The 21,046-nt window shown below is 34.3% G+C and overlaps 2 non-coding genes across 2 annotated transcripts; both read right to left on the reverse strand.

The window, feature by feature from the left end:
• Positions 1-12,572: 12,572 nt before the first annotated feature.
• Positions 12,573-12,652, reverse strand: TRNAL-UAG. Its single transcript has one exon. It is a non-coding gene; the product is annotated as a tRNA-Leu (tRNA).
• A 1,402-nt stretch (positions 12,653-14,054) lies between these two features.
• Positions 14,055-14,133, reverse strand: TRNAL-UAG. The gene has a single exon. It is a non-coding gene; the product is annotated as a tRNA-Leu (tRNA).
• Positions 14,134-21,046: the final 6,913 nt, after the last annotated feature.

Raw genomic sequence — 21,046 nt, forward strand, 5'->3', positions numbered from 1 at the left:
CCTTAGACCACTCGGCCAAACCGTCTATATATCAATAAAATAGAATTTATATTTTCTTGAAGAAAACCTGTTCGATTCTAACCAACACCCTCTGGTAAAATCCAATGCACATGATCTTTTTAGTGCAGTTTTGCTGACATCTGATCTCTTGTGTGGTTTAAATGATATCTTAGCAGTGAATAGGGAGTGCACGGGTGCAATGTCGTCATCAGGTGATTGGGGTATACGGCATATAGTATGCAAATAGACATTAACACAAAAGATAAGTTAAATCCAATTCTTTTAGAAGTTACATATATTTATTATTTACCATCAATTCTGTTAAAAAAAAAAAAAATAAACATTAATGACTGACTAACCTTTTTTCTACTAATTTTCGTATTTTGCTGTTTAAGTAATTGTTTTTCATGGAGTGAAATACAATGGAGCGTAGGGATATTTTTAAACATCTGTGGGATTTGAACCACAGCCTTTCGGACCAGAGCCTAAATGGCGCCTTAGACCACAGAAACCGTCTATATATCAATAAAATAGAATTTATGTTTTCTTGAAGAAAACCTGTTCGATTTTAACCAACACCCTCTTGGTAAAATCCAATGCACATGATCTTTTTAGTGCAGTTTTGCTGACATCTGATCTCTTGTGTGGTTTAAATGATATCTTAGCAGTGAATAGGAGTGCAAGGGTGCAATATCGTCATCAGGTGATTGGGGTATACGGCATATAGTATGCAAATAGACATTAACACAAAAAGATAAGTTAAATCCAATTCTTTTAGACAATATATTTATTATTTACCATCAATTCTGTTAAAAAAAAAAACATTAATGACTGACTAACCTTTTTTCTACTAATTTTCGTATTTTGCTGTTCAAGTAATTGTTTTTCATGGAGTGAAATACAATGGAGAGCGTAGGGATATTTTTAAACATTCTGAGGCTGTGGATTTGAACCCAACGCCCTTTCAGGACCAGAGCCTAAATCTTGGCACCTTAGACCACTCGGCCAAACCGTCTATATATCAATAAAATAGAATTTATATTTTCTTGAAGAAAACCTGTTCGATTTCTAACCAACACCCTCTGGTAAAAATTCAATGCACATGATCTTTTTAGTGCATTTTGCTGACATCTGATCTCTTGTGTGGTTTAAATGATATCTTAGCAGTGAATAGGGAGTGCAATGGGTGCAATGTCGTCATCAGGTGATTGGGGTATACGGCATATAGTATGCAAATAGACATTAACACAAAAGATAAGTTAAATCCAATTCTTTTAGAAGTTACAATATATTTATTTTTTACCATCAATTCTGTTAAAAAAAAAAAGAAATAAACATTAATGACTGACTAACCTTTTTTCTACTAATTTTCGTATTTTTGCTGTTCAAGTAATTGTTTTTCATGGAGTGAAATACAATGGAGAGCGTAGGGATATTTTTAAACATCTCTGTGGGATTTGAACCCACGCCCTTTCGGACCAGAGCCTAAATCTGGCACCTTAGACCACTCGGCCAAACCGTCTATATATCAATAAAATAGAATTTATATTTTCTTGAAGAAAACCTGTTCGATTTCTAACCAACACCCTCTTGGTAAAATCCAATGCACATGATCTTTTTAGTGCAGTTTTGCTGACATCTGATCTCTTGTGTGGTTTAAATGATATCTTAGCAGTGAATAGGGAGTGCAAGTGGCAATAGTCGTCATCATAGGTGATTGGGGTATACGGCATATAGTATGCAAATAGACATTAACACAAAAGATAAGTTAAATCCAATTCTTTTAGAAGTTACAATATATTTATTATTTACCATCAATTCTGTTAAAAAAAAACAGAAATAAACATTAATGACTGACTAACCTTTTTTTCTACTAATTTTCGTATTTTGCTATTTAAGTAATTGTTTTTCATGGAGTGAAATACAATGGAGAGCGTAGGATATTTTTAAACATCTCTTGATGGCTGTGGATTTGAACCCACGCCCTTTCAGGACCAGAGCCTAAATTTGGGCCATTAGACCACTCGGCCAAACCGTCTATATATCAATAAAATAGAATTTATATTTTCTTGAAGAAAACCTGTTCGATTCTAACCAACACCTCTTGGTAAAATCCAATGCACTTATGCAATCTTTTTAGTGGCAGTTTTGCTGACATCTGATCTCTTGTGTGGTTTAAATGATATCTTAGCAGTGAATAGGGAGTGCACGGGTGCAATGTCGTCATCAGGTGATTGGGGTATACGGCATATAGTATGCAAATACACATTAACACAAAAGATAAGTTAAATCCAATTCTTTTAGAAGTTACAATATATTTATTATTTACCATCAATTCTGTTAAAAAAAAAAAGAAATAAACATTAATGATTGACTAACCTTTTTTCTACTAATTTTCGTATTTTGTTGTTCAAGTAATTGTTTTTCATGGAGTGAAATACAATGGAGAGTGTAGGGATATTTTTAAACATTGTGGGATTTGAACCCACGCCCTTTCGGACCAGAGCCTAAATCTGGCACCTTAGACCACTCGGCCAAACCGTCTATATATCAATAAAATAGAATTTATATTTTCTTGATGAAAACCTTTTCGATTCTAACCAACACCCTCATGGTAAAATTCAATGCACATGATCTTTTTAGTGCAATTTTGCTGACATCTTATCTCTTGTGTCGGTTTAAATGATATCTTAGCAGTGAATAGGGAGTGCACGGGTGCAATGTCGTCATCAGGTGATTGCGGTATACGGCATATAGTATGCAAATAGACATTAACACAAAAGATAAGTTAAATCCAATTCTTTTAGAAGTTACAATATATTTATTATTTACCATCAATTCTGTTAAAAAAAAAAAGAAATAAACATTAATGACTGACTAACCTTTTTTCTACTAATTTTCGTATTTTGCTGTTTAAGTAATTGTTTTTCGTGGAGTGAAATACAATGGAGAGCGTAGGGATATTTTTAAACATCTCTTGACGGCTGTGGGATTTGAACCCACGCCCTTTCGGACCAGAGCCTAAATCTGGCGCCTTAGAGCACTCGGCCAGACCATCTATACATCAATAAAATAGAATTTATATTTTCTTGAAGAAAACCTGTTCGATTCTAACCAACATCCTCTTGGTAAAATCCAATGCACATGATCTTTTTAGTGCAGTTTTGCTGACATCTGATCTCTTGTGTGGTTTAAATGATATCTTAGCAGTGAATAGGGAGTGCACGGGTGCAATGTCGTCATCAGGTGATTGGGGTATACGGCATATAGTATGCAAATAACATTAACACAAAAGATAAGTTTAATCCAATTCTTTTAGAAGTTACAATATATTTATTATTTACCATCAATTCTGTTAAAAAAAAAAAAGAAATAAACATTAATGACTGACTAACCTTTTTTCTACTAATTTTCGTATTTTGCTGTTCAAGAAATTGTTTTTCATGGAGTGAAATACAATGGAGAGCGTAGGGATATATTTTTAAACTATTGTGGGATTTGAACCCACGCCCTTTCGGACCAGAGCCTAAATCTGGCGCCTTAGAGCACTCGGCCAGACCATCTATACATCAATAAAATAGAATTTATATTTTCTTGAAGAAAACCTATTCGATTCTAACCAACACCCTCTTGGTAAAATCCAATCCACATGATATTTTTAGTGCAGTTTTGCAGACATCTGATCTCTTGTGTGGTTTAAATGATATCTTAGCAGTGAATAGGGAGTGCACGGGTGCAATGTCGTCATCAGGTGATTGGGGTATATGGCATATAGTATGCAAATAAACATTAACACAAAAGATAAGTTAAATCCAATTCTTTTAGAAGTTACAATATATTTATTATTTACCATCAATTCTGTTAAAAAAAAAAAATAAACATTAATGACTGACTAACCTTTTTTCTACTAATTTTCGTATTTTGCTGTTCAAGAAATTGTTTTTCATGGAGTGAAATACAATGGAGAGCGTAGGGATATTTTTAAACATTGTGGGATTTGAACCCACGCCCTTTCGGACCAGAGCCTAAATCTGGCGCCTTAGAGCACTCGGCCAGACCATCTATACATCAATAAAATAGAATTTATATTTTCTTGAAGAAAACCTGTTCGATTCTAACCAACACCCTCTTGGTAAAATCCAATGCACATGATCTTTTTAGTGCAGTTTTGCTGACATCTGATCTCTTGTGTGGTTTAAATGATATCTTAGCAGTTAATAGGGAGTGCAAGGGTGCAATATCGTCATCAGGTGATTGGGGTATACGGCATATAGTATGCAAATAGACATTAACACAAAAGATAAGTTAAATCCAATTCTTTTAGATGTTACAATATATTTATTATTTACCATCAATTCTGTTAAAAAAAAAAAAGAAATAAACATTAATGACTGACTAACCTTTTTTCTACTAATTTTCGTATTTTGCTGTTCAAGAAATTGTTTTTCATGGAGTGAAATACAATGGAGAGCGTAGGGATATTTTTAAACATTGTGGGATTTGAACCCACGCCCTTTCGAACCAGAGCCTAAATCTGGCGCCTTAGACCACTCGGCCAAACCGTCTATATATCAATAAAATAGAATTTATGTTTTCTTGAAGAAAACCTGTTCGATTTTAACCAACACCCTCTCGGTAAAATCCAATGCACATGATCTTTTTAGTGCAGTTTTGCTGACATCTGATCTCTTGTGTGGTTTAAATGATATCTTAGCAGTGAATAGGGAGTGCACGGGTGCAATGTCGTCATCAGGTGATTGGGGTATACGGCATATAGTATGCAAATAAACATTAACACAAAAGATAAGTTAAATCCAATTCTTTTAGAAGTTACAATATATTTATTATTTACCATCAATTCTGTTAAAAAAAAAAAAGAAATAAACATTAATGACTGACTAACCTTTTTTCTACTAATTTTCGTATTTTGCTGTTTCAAGTAATTGTTTTTCATGGAGTGAAATACAATGGAGAGCGTAGGGATATTTTTAAACATCTTGTGGTGGATTTGAACCCACGCCCTTTCGGACCAGAGCCTAAATCTGGCGCCTTAGAGCACTCGGCCAGACCATCTATACATCAATAAAATAGAATTTATATTTTCTTGAAGAAAACCTTTTCGATTCTAACCAACACCCTCTTGGTAAAATCCAATGCACTTGATCTTTTTAGTGCAGTTTTGCTGACATCTGATCTCTTGTGTGGTTTAAATGATATCTTAGCACTGAATAGGGAGTGCACGGGTGCAATGTCGTCATCAGGTGATTGGGGTATACGGCATATAGTATGCAAATACACATTAACACAAAAGATAAGTTAAATCCAATTCTTTTAGAAGTTACAATATATTTATTATTTACCATCAATTCTGTTAAAAAAAAAAAGAAATAAACATTAATGATTGACTAACCTTTTTTCTACTAATTTTCGTATTTTGTTGTTCAAGTAATTGTTTTTCATGGAGTGAAATACAATGGAGAGTGTAGGGATATTTTTAAACATTGTGGGATTTGAACCCACGCCCTTTCGGACCAGAGCCTAAATCTGGCACCTTAGACCACTCGGCCAAACCGTCTATATATCAATAAAATAGAATTTATATTTTCTTGATGAAAACCTTTTCGATTCTAACCAACACCCTCATGGTAAAATTCAATGCACATGATCTTTTTAGTGCAATTTTGCTGACATCTTATCTCTTGTGCGGTTTAAATGATATCTTAGCAGTGAATAGGGAGTGCACGGGTGCAATGTCGTCATCAGGTGATTGCGGTATACGGCATATAGTATGCAAATAGACATTAACACAAAAGATAAGTTAAATCCAATTCTTTTAGAAGTTACAATATATTTATTATTTACCATCAATTCTGTTAAAAAAAAAAAAGAAATAAACATTAATGACTGACTAACCTTTTTTCTACTAATTTTCGTATTTTGCTGTTTAAGTAATTGTTTTTCGTGGAGTGAAATACAATGGAGAGCGTAGGGATATTTTTAAACATCTCTTGACGGCTGTGGGATTTGAACCCACGCCCTTTCGGACCAGAGCCTAAATCTAGCGCCTTAGAGCACTCGGCCAGACCATCTATACATCAATAAAATAGAATTTATATTTTCTTGAAGAAAACCTGTTCGATTCTAACCAACATCCTCTTGGTAAAATCCAATGCACATGATCTTTTTAGTGCAGTTTTGCTGACATCTGATCTCTTGTGTGGTTTAAATGATATCTTAGCAGTGAATAGGGAGTGCACGGGTGCAATGTCGTCATCAGGTGATTGGGGTATACGGCATATAGTATGCAAATAAACATTAACACAAAAGATAAGTTTAATCCAATTCTTTTAGAAGTTACAATATATTTATTATTTACCATCAATTCTGTTAAAAAAAAAAAAGAAATAAACATTAATGACTGACTAACCTTTTTTCTACTAATTTTCGTATTTTGCTGTTCAAGAAATTGTTTTTCATGGAGTGAAATACAATGGAGAGCGTAGGGATATTTTTAAATATTGTGGGATTTGAACCCACGCCCTTTCGGACCAGAGCCTAAATCTGGCGCCTTAGAGCACTCGGCCAGACCATCTATACATCAATAAAATAGAATTTATATTTTCTTGAAGAAAACCTATTCGATTCTAACCAACACCCTCTTGGTAAAATCCAATCCACATGATATTTTTAGTGCAGTTTTGCAGACATCTGATCTCTTGTGTGGTTTAAATGATATCTTAGCAGTGAATAGGGAGTGCACGGGTGCAATGTCGTCATCAGGTGATTGGGGTATATGGCATATAGTATGCAAATAAACATTAACACAAAAGATAAGTTAAATCCAATTCTTTTAGAAGTTACAATATATTTATTATTTACCATCAATTCTGTTAAAAAAAAAAAATAAACATTAATGACTGACTAACCTTTTTTCTACTAATTTTCGTATTTTGCTGTTCAAGAAATTGTTTTTCATGGAGTGAAATACAATGGAGAGCGTAGGGATATTTTTAAACATTGTGGGATTTGAACCCACGCCCTTTCGGACCAGAGCCTAAATCTGGCGCCTTAGAGCACTCGGCCAGACCATCTATACATCAATAAAATAGAATTTATATTTTCTTGAAGAAAACCTGTTCGATTCTAACCAACACCCTCTTGGTAAAATCCAATGCACATGATCTTTTTAGTGCAGTTTTGCTGACATCTGATCTCTTGTGTGGTTTAAATGATATCTTAGCAGTTAATAGGGAGTGCAAGGGTGCAATATCGTCATCAGGTGATTGGGGTATACGGCATATAGTATGCAAATAGACATTAACACAAAAGATAAGTTAAATCCAATTCTTTTAGATGTTACAATATATTTATTATTTACCATCAATTCTGTTAAAAAAAAAAAAAAGAAATAAACATTAATGACTGACTAACCTTTTTTCTACTAATTTTCGTATTTTGCTGTTCAAGAAATTGTTTTTCATGGAGTGAAATACAATGGAGAGCGTAGGGATATTTTTAAACATTGTGGGATTTGAACCCACGCCCTTTCGAACCAGAGCCTAAATCTGGCGCCTTAGACCACTCGGCCAAACCGTCTATATATCAATAAAATAGAATTTATGTTTTCTTGAAGAAAACCTGTTCGATTTTAACCAACACCCTCTCGGTAAAATCCAATGCACATGATCTTTTTAGTGCAGTTTTGCTGATATCTGATCTCTTGTGTGGTTTAAATGATATCTTAGCAGTGAATAGGGAGTGCACGGGTGCAATGTCGTCATCAGGTGATTGGGGTATACGGCATATAGTATGCAAATAAACATTAACACAAAAGATAAGTTAAATCCAATTCTTTTAGAAGTTACAATATATTTATTATTTACCATCAATTCTGTTAAAAAAAAAAAAGAAATAAACATTAATGACTGACTAACCTTTTTTCTACTAATTTTCGTATTTTGCTGTTCAAGAAATTGTTTTTCATGGAGTGAAATACAATGGAGAGCGTAGGGATATTTTTAAACATTGTGGGATTTGAACCCACGCCCTTTCGGACCAGAGCCTAAATCTGGCGCCTTAGAGCACTCGGCCAGACCATCTATACATCAATAAAATAGAATTTATATTTTCTTGAAGAAAACCTTTTCGATTCTAACCAACACCCTCTTGGTAAAATCCAATGCACTTGATCTTTTTAGTGCAGTTTTGCTGACATCTGATCTCTTGTGTGGTTTAAATGATATCTTAGCAGTGAATAGGGAGTGCAGGGGTGCAATGTCGTCATCAGGTGATTGGGGTATACGGCATATAGTATGCAAATAGACATTAACACAAAAGATAAGTTAAATCCAATTCTTTTAGAAGTTACAATATATTTATTATTTACCATCAATTCTGTTAAAAAAAAAAGAAATAAACATTAATGACTGACTAACCTTTTTTCTACTAAATTTCGTATTTTGTTGTTCAAGTAATTGTTTTTCATGGAGTGAAATACAATGGAGAGCGTAGGGATATTTTTAAACATTGTGGGATTTGAACCCACGCCATTTCGAACCAGAGCCTAAATCTGGCGCCTTAGACCCCTCGGCCAAACCGTCTATATATCAATAAAATAGAATTTATGTTTTCTTGAAGAAAACCTGTTCGATTTTAACCAACACCCTCTCGGAAAAATCCAATGCACATGATCTTTTTAGTGCAGTTTTGCTGACATCTGATCTCTTGTGTGGTTTAAATGATATCTTAGCAGTTAATAGGGAGTGCAAGGGTGCAATATCGTCATCAGGAGATTGGGGTATACGGCATATAGTATGCAAATAGACATTAACACATAAGATAAGTTAAATCCAATTCTTTTAGATGTTACAATATATTTATTATTTACCATCAATTCTGTTAAAAAAAAAAAAAGAAATAAACATTAATGACTGACTAACCTTTTTTCTACTAATTTTCGTATTTTGCTGTTCAAGAAATTGTTTTTCATGGAGTGAAATACAATGGAGAGCGTAGGGATATTTTTAAACATTGTGGGATTTGAACCCACGCCCTTTCGGACCAGAGCCTAAATCTGGGGCCTTAGAGCACTCGGCCAGACCATCTATACATCAATAAAATAGAATTTATATTTTCTTGAAGAAAACCTGTTCGATTCTAACCAACACCCTCTTGGTAAAATCCAATGCACATGATCTTTTTAGTGCAGTTTTGCTGACATCTGATCTCTTGTGTGGTTTAAATGATATCTTAGCAGTGAATAGGGAGTGCACGGGCGCAATGTCGTCATCAGGTGATTGGGGTATACGGCATATAGTATGCAAATAGACATTAACACAAAAGATAAGTTAAATCCAATTCTTTTAGAAGTTACAATATATTTATTATTTACCATCAATTCTGTTAAAAAAAAAAAAGAAATAAACATTAATGACTGACTAACCTTTTTTCTACTAAATTTCGTATTTTGTTGTTCAAGTAATTGTTTTTCATGGAGTGAAATACAATGGAGAGCGTAGGGATATTTTTAAACATTGTGGGATTTGAACCCACGCCCTTTCGAACCAGAGCCTAAATCTGGCGCCTTAGACCACTCGGCCAAACCGTCTATATATCAATAAAATAGAATTTATGTTTTCTTGAAGAAAACCTGTTCGATTTTAACCAACACCCTCTCGGTAAAATCCAATGCACATGATCTTTTTAGTGCAGTTTTGCTGATATCTGATCTCTTGTGTGGTTTAAATGATATCTTAGCAGTGAATAGGGAGTGCACGGGTGCAATGTCGTCATCAGGTGATTGGGGTATACGGCATATAGTATGCAAATAAACATTAACACAAAAGATAAGTTAAATCCAATTCTTTTAGAAGTTACAATATATTTATTATTTACCATCAATTCTGTTAAAAAAAAAAAAAAGAAATAAACATTAATGACTGACTAACCTTTTTTCTACTAATTTTCGTATTTTGCTGTTCAAGAAATTGTTTTTCATGGAGTGAAATACAATGGAGAGCGTAGGGATATTTTTAAACATTGTGGGATTTGAACCCACGCCCTTTCGGACCAGAGCCTAAATCTAGCGCCTTAGAGCACTCGGCCAGACCATCTATACATCAATAAAATAGAATTTATATTTTCTTGAAGAAAACCTTTTCGATTCTAACCAACACCCTCTTGGTAAAATCCAATGCACTTGATCTTTTTAGTGCAGTTTTGCTGACATCTGATCTCTTGTGTGGTTTAAATGATATCTTAGCAGTGAATAGGGAGTGCAGGGGTGCAATGTCGTCATCAGGTGATTGGGGTATACGGCATATAGTATGCAAATAGACATTAACACAAAAGATAAGTTAAATCCAATTCTTTTAGAAGTTACAATATATTTATTATTTACCATCAATTCTGTTAAAAAAAAAAGAAATAAACATTAATGACTGACTAACCTTTTTTCTACTAAATTTCGTATTTTGTTGTTCAAGTAATTGTTTTTCATGGATTGAAATACAATGGAGAGCGTAGGGATATTTTTTTTAAACATTGTGGGATTTGAACCCACGCCCTTTCGAACCAGAGCCTAAATCTGGCGCCTTAGACCACTCGGCCAAACCGTCTATATATCAATAAAATAGAATTTATGTTTTCTTGAAGAAAACCTGTTCGATTTTAACCAACACCCTCTCGGAAAAATCCAATGCACATGATCTTTTTTGTGCAGTTTTGCTGACATCTGATCTCTTGTGTGGTTTAAATGATATCTTAGCAGTTAATAGGGAGTGCAAGGGTGCAATATCGTCATCAGGTGATTGGGGTATACGAGATATAGTATGCAAATAGACATTAACACAAAAGATAAGTTAAATCCAATTCTTTTAGATGTTACAATATATTTATTATTTACCATCAATTCTGTTAAAAAAAAAAAAAGAAATAAACATTAATGACTGACTAACCTTTTTTCTACTAATTTTCGTATTTTGCTGTTCAAGAAATTGTTTTTCATGGAGTGAAATACAATGGAGAGCGTAGGGATATTTTTAAACATTGTGGGATTTGAACCCACGCCCTTCAGGACCAGAGCCTAAATCTGGCGCCTTAGAGCACTCGGCCAGACCATCTATACATCAATAAAATAGAATTTATATTTTCTTGAAGAAAACCTTTTCGATTCTAACCAACACCCTCTTGGTAAAATCCAATGCACTTGATCTTTTTAGTGCAGTTTTGCTGACATCTGATCTCTTGTGTGGTTTAAATGATATCTTAGCAGTGAATAGGGAGTGCAGGGGTGCAATGTCGTCATCAGGTGATTGGGGTATACGGCATATAGTATGCAAATAGACATTAACACAAAAGATAAGTTAAATCCAATTCTTTTAGAAGTTACAATATATTTATTATTTACCATCAATTCTGTTAAAAAAAAAAGAAATAAACATTAATGACTGACTAACCTTTTTTCTACTAAATTTCGTATTTTGTTGTTCAAGTAATTGTTTTTCATGGATTGAAATACAATGGAGAGCGTAGGGATATTTTTAAACATTGTGGGATTTGAACCCACGCCCTTTCGAACCAGAGCCTAAATCTGGCGCCTTAGACCACTCGGCCAAACCGTCTATATATCAATAAAATAGAATTTATGTTTTCTTGAAGAAAACCTGTTCGATTTTAACCAACACCCTCTCGGAAAAATCCAATGCACATGATCTTTTTAGTGCAGTTTTGCTGACATCTGATCTCTTGTGTGGTTTAAATGATATCTTAGCAGTTAATAGGGAGTGCAAGGGTGCAATATCGTCATCAGGTGATTGGGGTATACGGCATATAGTATGCAAATAGACATTAGCACAAAAGATAAGTAAAATCCAATTCTTTTAGAAGTTACAATATATTTATTATTTACCATCAATTCTGTTAAAAAAAAAAAGAAATAAACATTAATGACTGACTAACCTTTTTTCTACTAATTTTCGTATTTTGCTGTTTAAGTAATTGTTTTTCATGGAGTGAAATACAATGGAGAGCGTAGGGATATTTTTAAACATCTCTTGACGGCTGTGGGATTTGAACCACGCCTTTCGGACCAGAGCCTAAATCTGGCGCCTTAGACCACTCGGCCAAACCGTCAATATATCAATAAAATAGAATTAATATTTTCTTGAAGAAAATCAGTTCGATTTTAACCAACACCCTCTTGGTAAAATGTAATGCACATGATCTTTTTAGTGCAGGTTTGCTGACATCTGATCTCTTGTGTGGTTGAAATGATATCTTAGCAGTGAATAGGGAGTGCACGGGTGCAATGTCGTCATCAGGTGATTGGGGTATACGACATATAGTATGCAAATAGACATTAACACAAAAGATAAGTTAAATCCAATTCTTTTAGAAGTTACAATATATTTATTATTTACCATCAATTCTGTTTAAAAAAAAAAAAGAAATAAACATTAATGACTGACTAACCTTTTTTTCTACTAATTTTCGTATTTTGCTGTTTAAGTAATTGTTTTTCATGGAAAAAGTGAAATACAATGGAGAGCGTAGGGATATTTTTAAACATCTCTTAACAGCTGTGGGATTTGAACCCACACCCTTTCGGACCAAAGCCTAAATCTGGCGCCTTAGACCACTCGGCCAAACCGTCTATACATCAATAAAATAGAATTTATATTTTCTTGAAGAAACCTGTTGATTCTAACCAACACCCTCTTGGTAAAATCCAATGCACATGATCTTTTTAGTGCAGTTTTGCTGACATCTGATCTCTTGTGTGGTTTAAATGATATCTTAGCAGTGAATAGGGAGTGCACGGGTGCAATGTCGTCATCAGGTGATTGGGGTATACGGCATATAGTATGCAAATAGACATTAACACAAAGATAAGTTAAATCCAATTCTTTTAGAAGTTACAATATATTTATTATTTACCATCAATTCTGTTAAAAAAAAAAAAAATAAACATTAATGACTGACTAACCTTTTTTCTACTAATTTTCGTATTTTGCTGTTTAAGTAATTGTTTTCATGGAGTGAAATACAATGGAGAGCGTAGGGATATTTTTAAACATCTCTTGACGGCTGGGGATTTGAACCACGCCCTTTCGAACCAGAGCCTAAATCTGGCACCTTAGACACTCGGCCAAACCGTCTATATATCAATAAAATAGAATTTATATTTCTTGAGAAAACCTGTTCGATTCTAACCAACACCCTCTGGTAAAATCAATGCACATGATCTTTTTAGTGCAGTTTTGCTGACATCTGATCTCTTGTGGGTTTAAATGATATCTTAGCAGTGAATAGGGAGTGCACGGGTGCAATGTCGTCATCAGGTGATTGGGTATACGGCATATATTATGCAAATAGACATTAACACAAAAGATAACCTTTTTTTATAAATTTTTATTTTCTGTTAAGTAAACATTAATGACTGACTAACCTTTTTTCTACTAATTTTCGTATTTGCTGTTAAGTAATTGTTTTCATGGAAAAGTGAAATACAATGGAGAGCGTAGGGATATTTTTAAACATCTCTTGACGGCTGTGGATTTGAACCCACGCCCTTTCGGACCAGAGCCTAAATCTGGCGCCTTAGACACTCGGCCAAACCGTCTATATATCAATAAAATAGAATTTATATTTTCTTGAAGAAAACCTGTTCGATTCTAACCAACACCCTCTTGGTAAAATCCAATGCACATGATCTTTTTAGTGCAGTTTTGCTGACATCTGATCTCTTGTGTGGTTTAAATGATATCTTAGCAGTGAATAGGGAGTGCACGGGTGCAATGTCGTCATCAGGTGATTGGGTATACGGCATATAGTATGCAAATAGACATTAACACAAAAGATAAGTTAAATCCAATTCTTTTAGAAGTTACAATATATTTATTATTTACCATCAATTCTGTTAAAAAAAAAAAAAGAAATAAACATTAATGACTGACTAACCTTTTTCTACTAATTTTCGTATTTTGCTGTTTAAGTAATTGTTTTTCATGGAGTGAAATACAATGGAGAGCGTAGGGATATTTTTAAACATCTCTTGAGGCTGTGGGATTTGAACCCACGCCCTTTCGGACCAGAGCCTAAATCTGGCGCCTTAGACCACTCGGCCAAACCGTCTATATATCAATAAAATAGAATTTATATTTTCTTGAAGAAAACCTGTTCGATTTAACCAACACCCTCTTGGTAAAATCCAATGCACATGATCTTTTTAGTGCAGTTTTGCTGACATCTGATCTCTTGTGTGGTTTAAATGATATCTTAGCAGTGAATAGGGAGTGCACGGGTGCAATGTCGTCATCAGGTGATTGGGGTATACGGCATATAGTATGCAAATAGACATTAACACAAAAGATAAGTTAAATCCAATTCTTTTAGAAGTTACAATATATTTATTATTTACCATCAATTCTGTTTAAAAAAAAAAACATTAATGACTGACTAACCTTTTTTCTACTAATTTTCGTATTTTGCTGTTTAAGTAATTGTTTTTCATGGAGTGAAATACAATGGAGAGCGTAGGGATTTTTTTAAACATCTCTTGACGGCTGTGGATTTGAACCCACGCCCTTTCGACCAGAGCCTAAATCTGGCACCTTAGACCACTCGCCAAACCGTCTATATATCAATAAATAGAATTTATATTTTCTTGAAGAAACCTGTTCGATTCTAACCAACACCCTCTTGGTAAAATCCAATGCACATGATCTTTTTAGTGCAGTTTTGCTGACATCTGATCTCTTGTGTGGTTTAAATGATATCTTAGCAGTGAATAGGGAGTGCACGGGTGCAATGTCGTCATCAGGTGATTGGGGTATACGGCATATAGTATGCAAATAGACATTAACACAAAAGATAAGTTAAATCCAATTCTTTTAGAAGTTACAATATATTTATTATTTACCATCAATTCTGATAAAAAAAAAAAAGAAATAAACATTAATGACTGACTAACCTTTTTCTACTAATTTTCTATTTGCCTGTTTAAGTAATTGTTTTCATGACAGTGAAATACAATGGAGGAGCGTAGGATATTTTAAACATCTCTTAACGCGCTGTGGGATTTGAACCCACGCCCTTCGGACCAGAGCCTAAATCTGGCGCCTAGACCACTCGGCCAAACCGTCTATAATCAATAAAATAGAATTTATATTTTCTGAAGAAACCTGTTTGATCTAACCAACACCTCTTGTAAAATCACTGCACATGATCTTTTTAGTGCAGTTTTGCTGACATCTGATCTTTGTGTGGTTTAAATGATATCTTAGCAGTGAATAGGGAGTGCACGGGTGCAATGTCGCATCAGTGATTGGGTATACGGCATATAGTATGCAAATAGACATTAACACAAAAGATAAGTTAAATCCAATTCTTTAGAAGTTACAATATATTTATTATTACCATCAATTCTGATAAAAAAAAAAGAAATAAACATTAATGACTGTAACACTTTTTCTACTAATTTTCGTATTTTGCTGTTAAGAAATGTTTCATGAAGTGAAATACAATGGAGACGTAGGGATATTTAAACATCTCTTGACGGCTATGGGATTTGAACCACGCCTTATCAGACCAGAGCCTAAATCTGGCGCTTAGACCACCGCCAACCGTCAATATATCAATAAATAGAATTAATATTTTCTTGAAGAAAACTCGTTCGATCTAACCAACCACCCTCTTGGTAAAATCCAATGCACATGATCTTTTTAGTGCAGGTTGCTGACATCTGATCTCTTGTGTGGTTTAAATGATATCTAGCAGTGAATGAGTGCACGGGTGCAATGTCAGTCATCAGGTGATTGGGTTACGGCATATAGTATGCAATAGAAGACATACACAAAGATAAGTTAATCCAATTCTTTAGAATTTCAATATATTTATTATTTACCATCAAATCTGTTAAAAAAAAAAAAATAAACTTAATACTGACTACTTTTTTCTACTAATTTTCGTATTTTGGCTGTTTAAGTAATTGTTTTCATGGAAGTGAAATAAAATGGAGGCGAGGGATATTTTAAACATCTCTTAAGGCTGTGGATTTGAACCCACGCCCTTCGGACAGAGCTAAATCGGCGCTTAGAACCACTCGCCAAACCGTATATATCAATAAAATAGAATTATATTTTCTGAAGAAAACCTGTTCGATTTAACCAACACCCTCTGGTAAAATCCAATGCACATGATCTTTTTAGTGCAGTTTTGCTGACATCTGATCTCTTGTGTGGTTTAAATGATATCTTAGCAGTGAATAGGGAGTGCAAGGGTGCGAATTCTCATCAGGTGATTGGGGTAAACGGCATATAGTATGCAAATAGACTTAACACAAAGATAAGTTAAATCCAATTCTTTAGAATTGCAATATAATTTATTATTTTACCATCAATTCTGTTAAAAAAAAACATTTAAATGACTTACTGGACCTTTTTCTAAGCTAATTTTCGTATTTTGCTGTTTTAAGTAATGTTTTTCATGGAGTGAAATAAAAATGGAGAGCGTAGGTTATTTTAAACATTCTTGATGCTGTGGATTTGAACCCACGCCCTTTGACCAGGAGCCTAAATTCTGGCCCTGAGACCACTCGCCAAACCGTCTATATATCAATAAAAAGAATTATATTTTTCTTGAAGAAAACCGTTCGATTCTAACCAACACCCTCTTGGTAAAATCCAATGCCACTGATCTTTTTAGTGCAGTTTGCTGACTCTGATCTCTTGTGTGGTTTAAATGATATCTTAGCAGTGAATAGGGAGTGCACGGGTGCAATGTCGTCATCAAGTGATTGGGGTATACGGCATATAGTATGCAAATAGAGCATTAACACAAAAGATAAGTTAATCCAATTCTTTAGAAGTTACAAATATTTATTATTTACCATCAATTCTGATAAAAAAAAAAAAGATAAACATTAATGACTGACTAACCTTTTTTCTACTAATTTTCGTATTTTGCTGTTTAAGTAATTGTTTTCATGGAAGTGAAATACAATGGAGAGCGTAGGGATATTTTAAACATCTCTAGTTGGGATTTGAACCCACGCCCTTTCGACAAAGCCTAAATCTGGGCCCTAGACGCACTCGCAAACGTCTATACTCAATAAATAGAATTAATATTTCTTGAAAATCTGTCGATTCTAACCAACACCCTCTTGGTAAAATCCAAACATGATCTTTTAGTGCAGTTTTGCTGACATCTGATCTCTTGTGTGGTTTAAATGATATCTTAGCAGTGAATAGGAGTGCACGCGGTGCAATGTCGTCATCAGGTGATTGGGGTATAGCGGCATATAGTATGCAAATAGACATTAACACAAAAGATAAGTTAAATCCAATTCTTTAGAAGTTACAATTATTATTATATTACCATCAATTCTGTTAAAAAAAAAAGAAATAACATTAATGACTGACTAAACCTTTCTACTAATTTTCGTATTTTGCTGTTTAAAAGTAATTGTTTTCATGGAAAATGAAATACAATGGAGAGGTAGGATATTTTAAACATCTTCGCGGCTGTGGAATTGAACCGCACACGCCCTTTCGACCAGACGCCTAAATCTGGCGCTTAGACCACACAAACCAACTCTATATCATCAATAAAATAGAATTTATATTTTCTTGAAGAAATACCTGTCTGATTCTAACCAACACCCCTCTTGGTAAAATCCAATGCACATGATCTTTTTAGTGCAGTTTTGCTGACATCTGATCTCTTGTGGGGTTTAAATGATATCTTAGCAGTGAATAGGGAGTGCACGGTGCAATGTCGTCATCAGGTGATTGGGGTATACGGAGATATAGTACAAATACGTTAACCACAAAAGATAAGTAAATCCAATTCTTTTAGAATTGCAATATATTTATTATTTACCATCAATTCTGTTAAAAAAAAAAACATACTGACTTACCTAACTTTTTTCTACTAATTTTCGTATTTTGCTGTTTAAGTAATTGTTTTTCTGGAAGTGAGAAATACAATGGAGAGCGTAGGATATTTTAAACATCTCTTGACACATGTGGGATTTGAACCCACGCCTTTCGGACCAAGCCTAAATCTGGCGCCTAGACCACTCGGCCAAGACGCATATAATCAATAAATAAAATTAATATTTTGAAGAAAATCGTTCGATTCTAGACCAACACCTCTTGGTAAAATCCAATGCACATGATCTTTTTAGTGCAGGTTTGCTGACATCTGATTCTTGTGTGGTTTAAATGATATCTTAGCAGTGAATAGGGAAGTGCACGGTGCAATGTCATCATCAGGTGATTGGTGTCGCATATAGTATGCAAATAAGACATTAACACAAAAGATAAGTTAAATCCATTCTTTTAGAATTGCAATATATTTATTATTTACCATCATTCTGTTAAAAAAAAAAAAACATTAAGCTTACTGACCTTTTTTCTACTAATTTTCGTATTTTGGCTGTTTAAGAATTGTTTTTCAGGGAGTGAAATAAAAGGAGAGCGTAGGGTATTTTTAAACATCTCTGATGTTGCGATTTGAACCCACGCCTTTGCACCAGAGCCTAAATCGGCACTTGAGACACTCGCCAACCGTCAATATATCAATAAAATAGAATTAATATTTTTTGAAGAAAACTGTTCGATTCTAACCAACACCCTCTTGGTAAAATCCAATGCCATATGATCTTTTTAGTGCATTTGGCTGACATCTGATCTCTTGTGGGTTTAAATGAATACTTAGCAGTGAATAGGGAGTGCAACGGGTGCAATGTCATCATAGGTGATTGGGGTATACGGCATAGTATGCAAATAGACCATTACACAAAAGATAAGTTAAATCCAATTCTTTTAGAAGTTACAATATATATTATTACCATCAATTTCTGTTAAAAAAAAAAGAATAAACATAATGACTGACTAACCTTTTCTCTAATTTCGTATTTGCTGTTAATAATTGTTTTCATGGAGTGAAATACAATGGAGAGGTAGGGATATTTAAACATCTCTTGCGGCTGTGGATTTGAACCCACGCCCTTTCGGACCAGAGCTAATCTGGCGTCCGTAGACCCACACAGCCGAACCGTCTTACATAATAAAATAGAATTTATATTTTCTTGAAGAATACCTGTCTGATTCTAACCAACACCCTCTGGTAAAATCCAATGCACATGATCTTTTAGTGCAGTTTTGCTGACATCTGATCTCTTGTGTGGTTTAAATGATATCTTAGCAGTGAATAGGGAGTGCACGGGTCGAATGTCGTCATCAGGTGGATTGGGGATACGGAAATAGTATGCAAATAGACGTTAACACAAAAGATAAGTTAAATCCAATTCTTTTAGAATTTGCAATATATTTATTATTACATCAATTCTGTTAAAAAAAAAAACATTAATGACTGACTAACCTTTTTTCACTAATTCTATTTTGCTGTTTCAAGTAAATTTGTTTTTCATGGAAGTGAAATACAATGGAGAGCGTAGGGATATTTTAAACATCGCTGGATTAACGTTGAAACGTGGATTTTAACCACGCCCTTTCGACCAGAGCCTAAATCTGGCGCCTTAGACACGTCGCCAAACCGCAATAATCAATAAAATAGAATAATATTTTTGAAGAAAATCTGTTCGATTCTAACAACACACCCTCTTGGTAAAATCCAATGCCACATGATCTTTTTAGTGCGGTTTGCTGTACATCTGATCTCTTGTGTGGTTTAAATTGATCTTAGCATGAATAGGAGTGCAAGCGGTGCAATGTCTCATCAGGTGATTGGGGTTACGGCATATAGTATGCAAAGAACATTAACACAAAAGATAAGTTAAATCCAATTCTTTTAGAAGTTACAATATATTTATATTTACCATCAATTCAGTTAAAAAAAAAAAAGAAATAAACATTAATGACTGACTAACCTTTTTTCTACTAATTTCGTATTTTGCGTTTAAGTAATTGTTTTCATGGAAGTGAAACAATGAGGAGTGTAGGGATATTTTTAAACATCTTTGACGCTGTGGATTTGAACCGCACGCCCTTTCGGACCAGAGCCTAAACTGGCACCTTAGACCACTCGCCAAACCATCTATATATCAATAAAATAGAATTTATTTTTTCTTGAAGAAAACCTGTTCGATTCTAACCAACACACCTCTTGGTAAAATGCCAATGCACATGATCTTTTTAGTGCAGTTTGCTGGACATCTGATCTCTGTGCGTTGTTTAAATGATACTTAGCAGTGAATAAGGGAGTGCAGGGTGCAATGACTCATCAGGTGATTGGGGTATACGGCATATAGTATGCAAATAACATTACACAAAAGATAAGATTAAATCCAATTCTTTTAGAAGTTACAATATATTTATTATTTACCATCAAATCTGTTAAAAAAAAAAAATCATTAGACTGACTAACCTTTTTTCTACTAATTTTCGTATTTTGCTGTTTAAGTAATTGTTTTTCATGGAGTGAAAAAACAATGGAGATGAGGGATATTTTTAACATCTCTGATCGGCTGTGGGATTTGAACCACCGCCTTTCGGACCAGAGCCTAAATCTGGCGCCTTAGACCACCGCCAAACCGTCTATACATCAATAAAATAGAATTTATTTTCTTGAAGAAACCTGTCTGATTCAAAACACACCCCTTGGTAAAATCCAATGCACAGATCTTTTTAGTGCAGTTTTGCTGACATCTGATCTCTTGTGTGGTTTAAATGATATTAGCATGAATAGGGAGTGCAGCGGGTGCAATGTCGTCATCAGGTGATTGGGGTATACGGAATAGTATGCAAATAGACGTTAACACAAAAGATAAGTTAAATCCAATTCTTTAGAATTTCAAATATATTTATTATTTACCATCAATTCCTGTTAAAAAAAAGAACATAATGACTTAAGCTGACACTTTTTTCTACTAATTTTCGTATTTTGCTGTTTAAGTAATTGTTGTTTCATGGAAGTGAAATACAATGGAGAGCGAGAGGATATTTTTTAAATCTCTTGACTGTGGGATTTGAACCCACGCCCTGTCGGACCAGAGCCTAATCTGGCGCCTTGCCACTCGGCC

This window comes from Ipomoea nil, unplaced genomic scaffold (genome assembly GCF_001879475.1).
Source record: "Ipomoea nil cultivar Tokyo-kokei standard unplaced genomic scaffold, Asagao_1.1 scaffold3210, whole genome shotgun sequence".
Lineage (NCBI taxonomy): Eukaryota > Viridiplantae > Streptophyta > Magnoliopsida > Solanales > Convolvulaceae > Ipomoea > Ipomoea nil.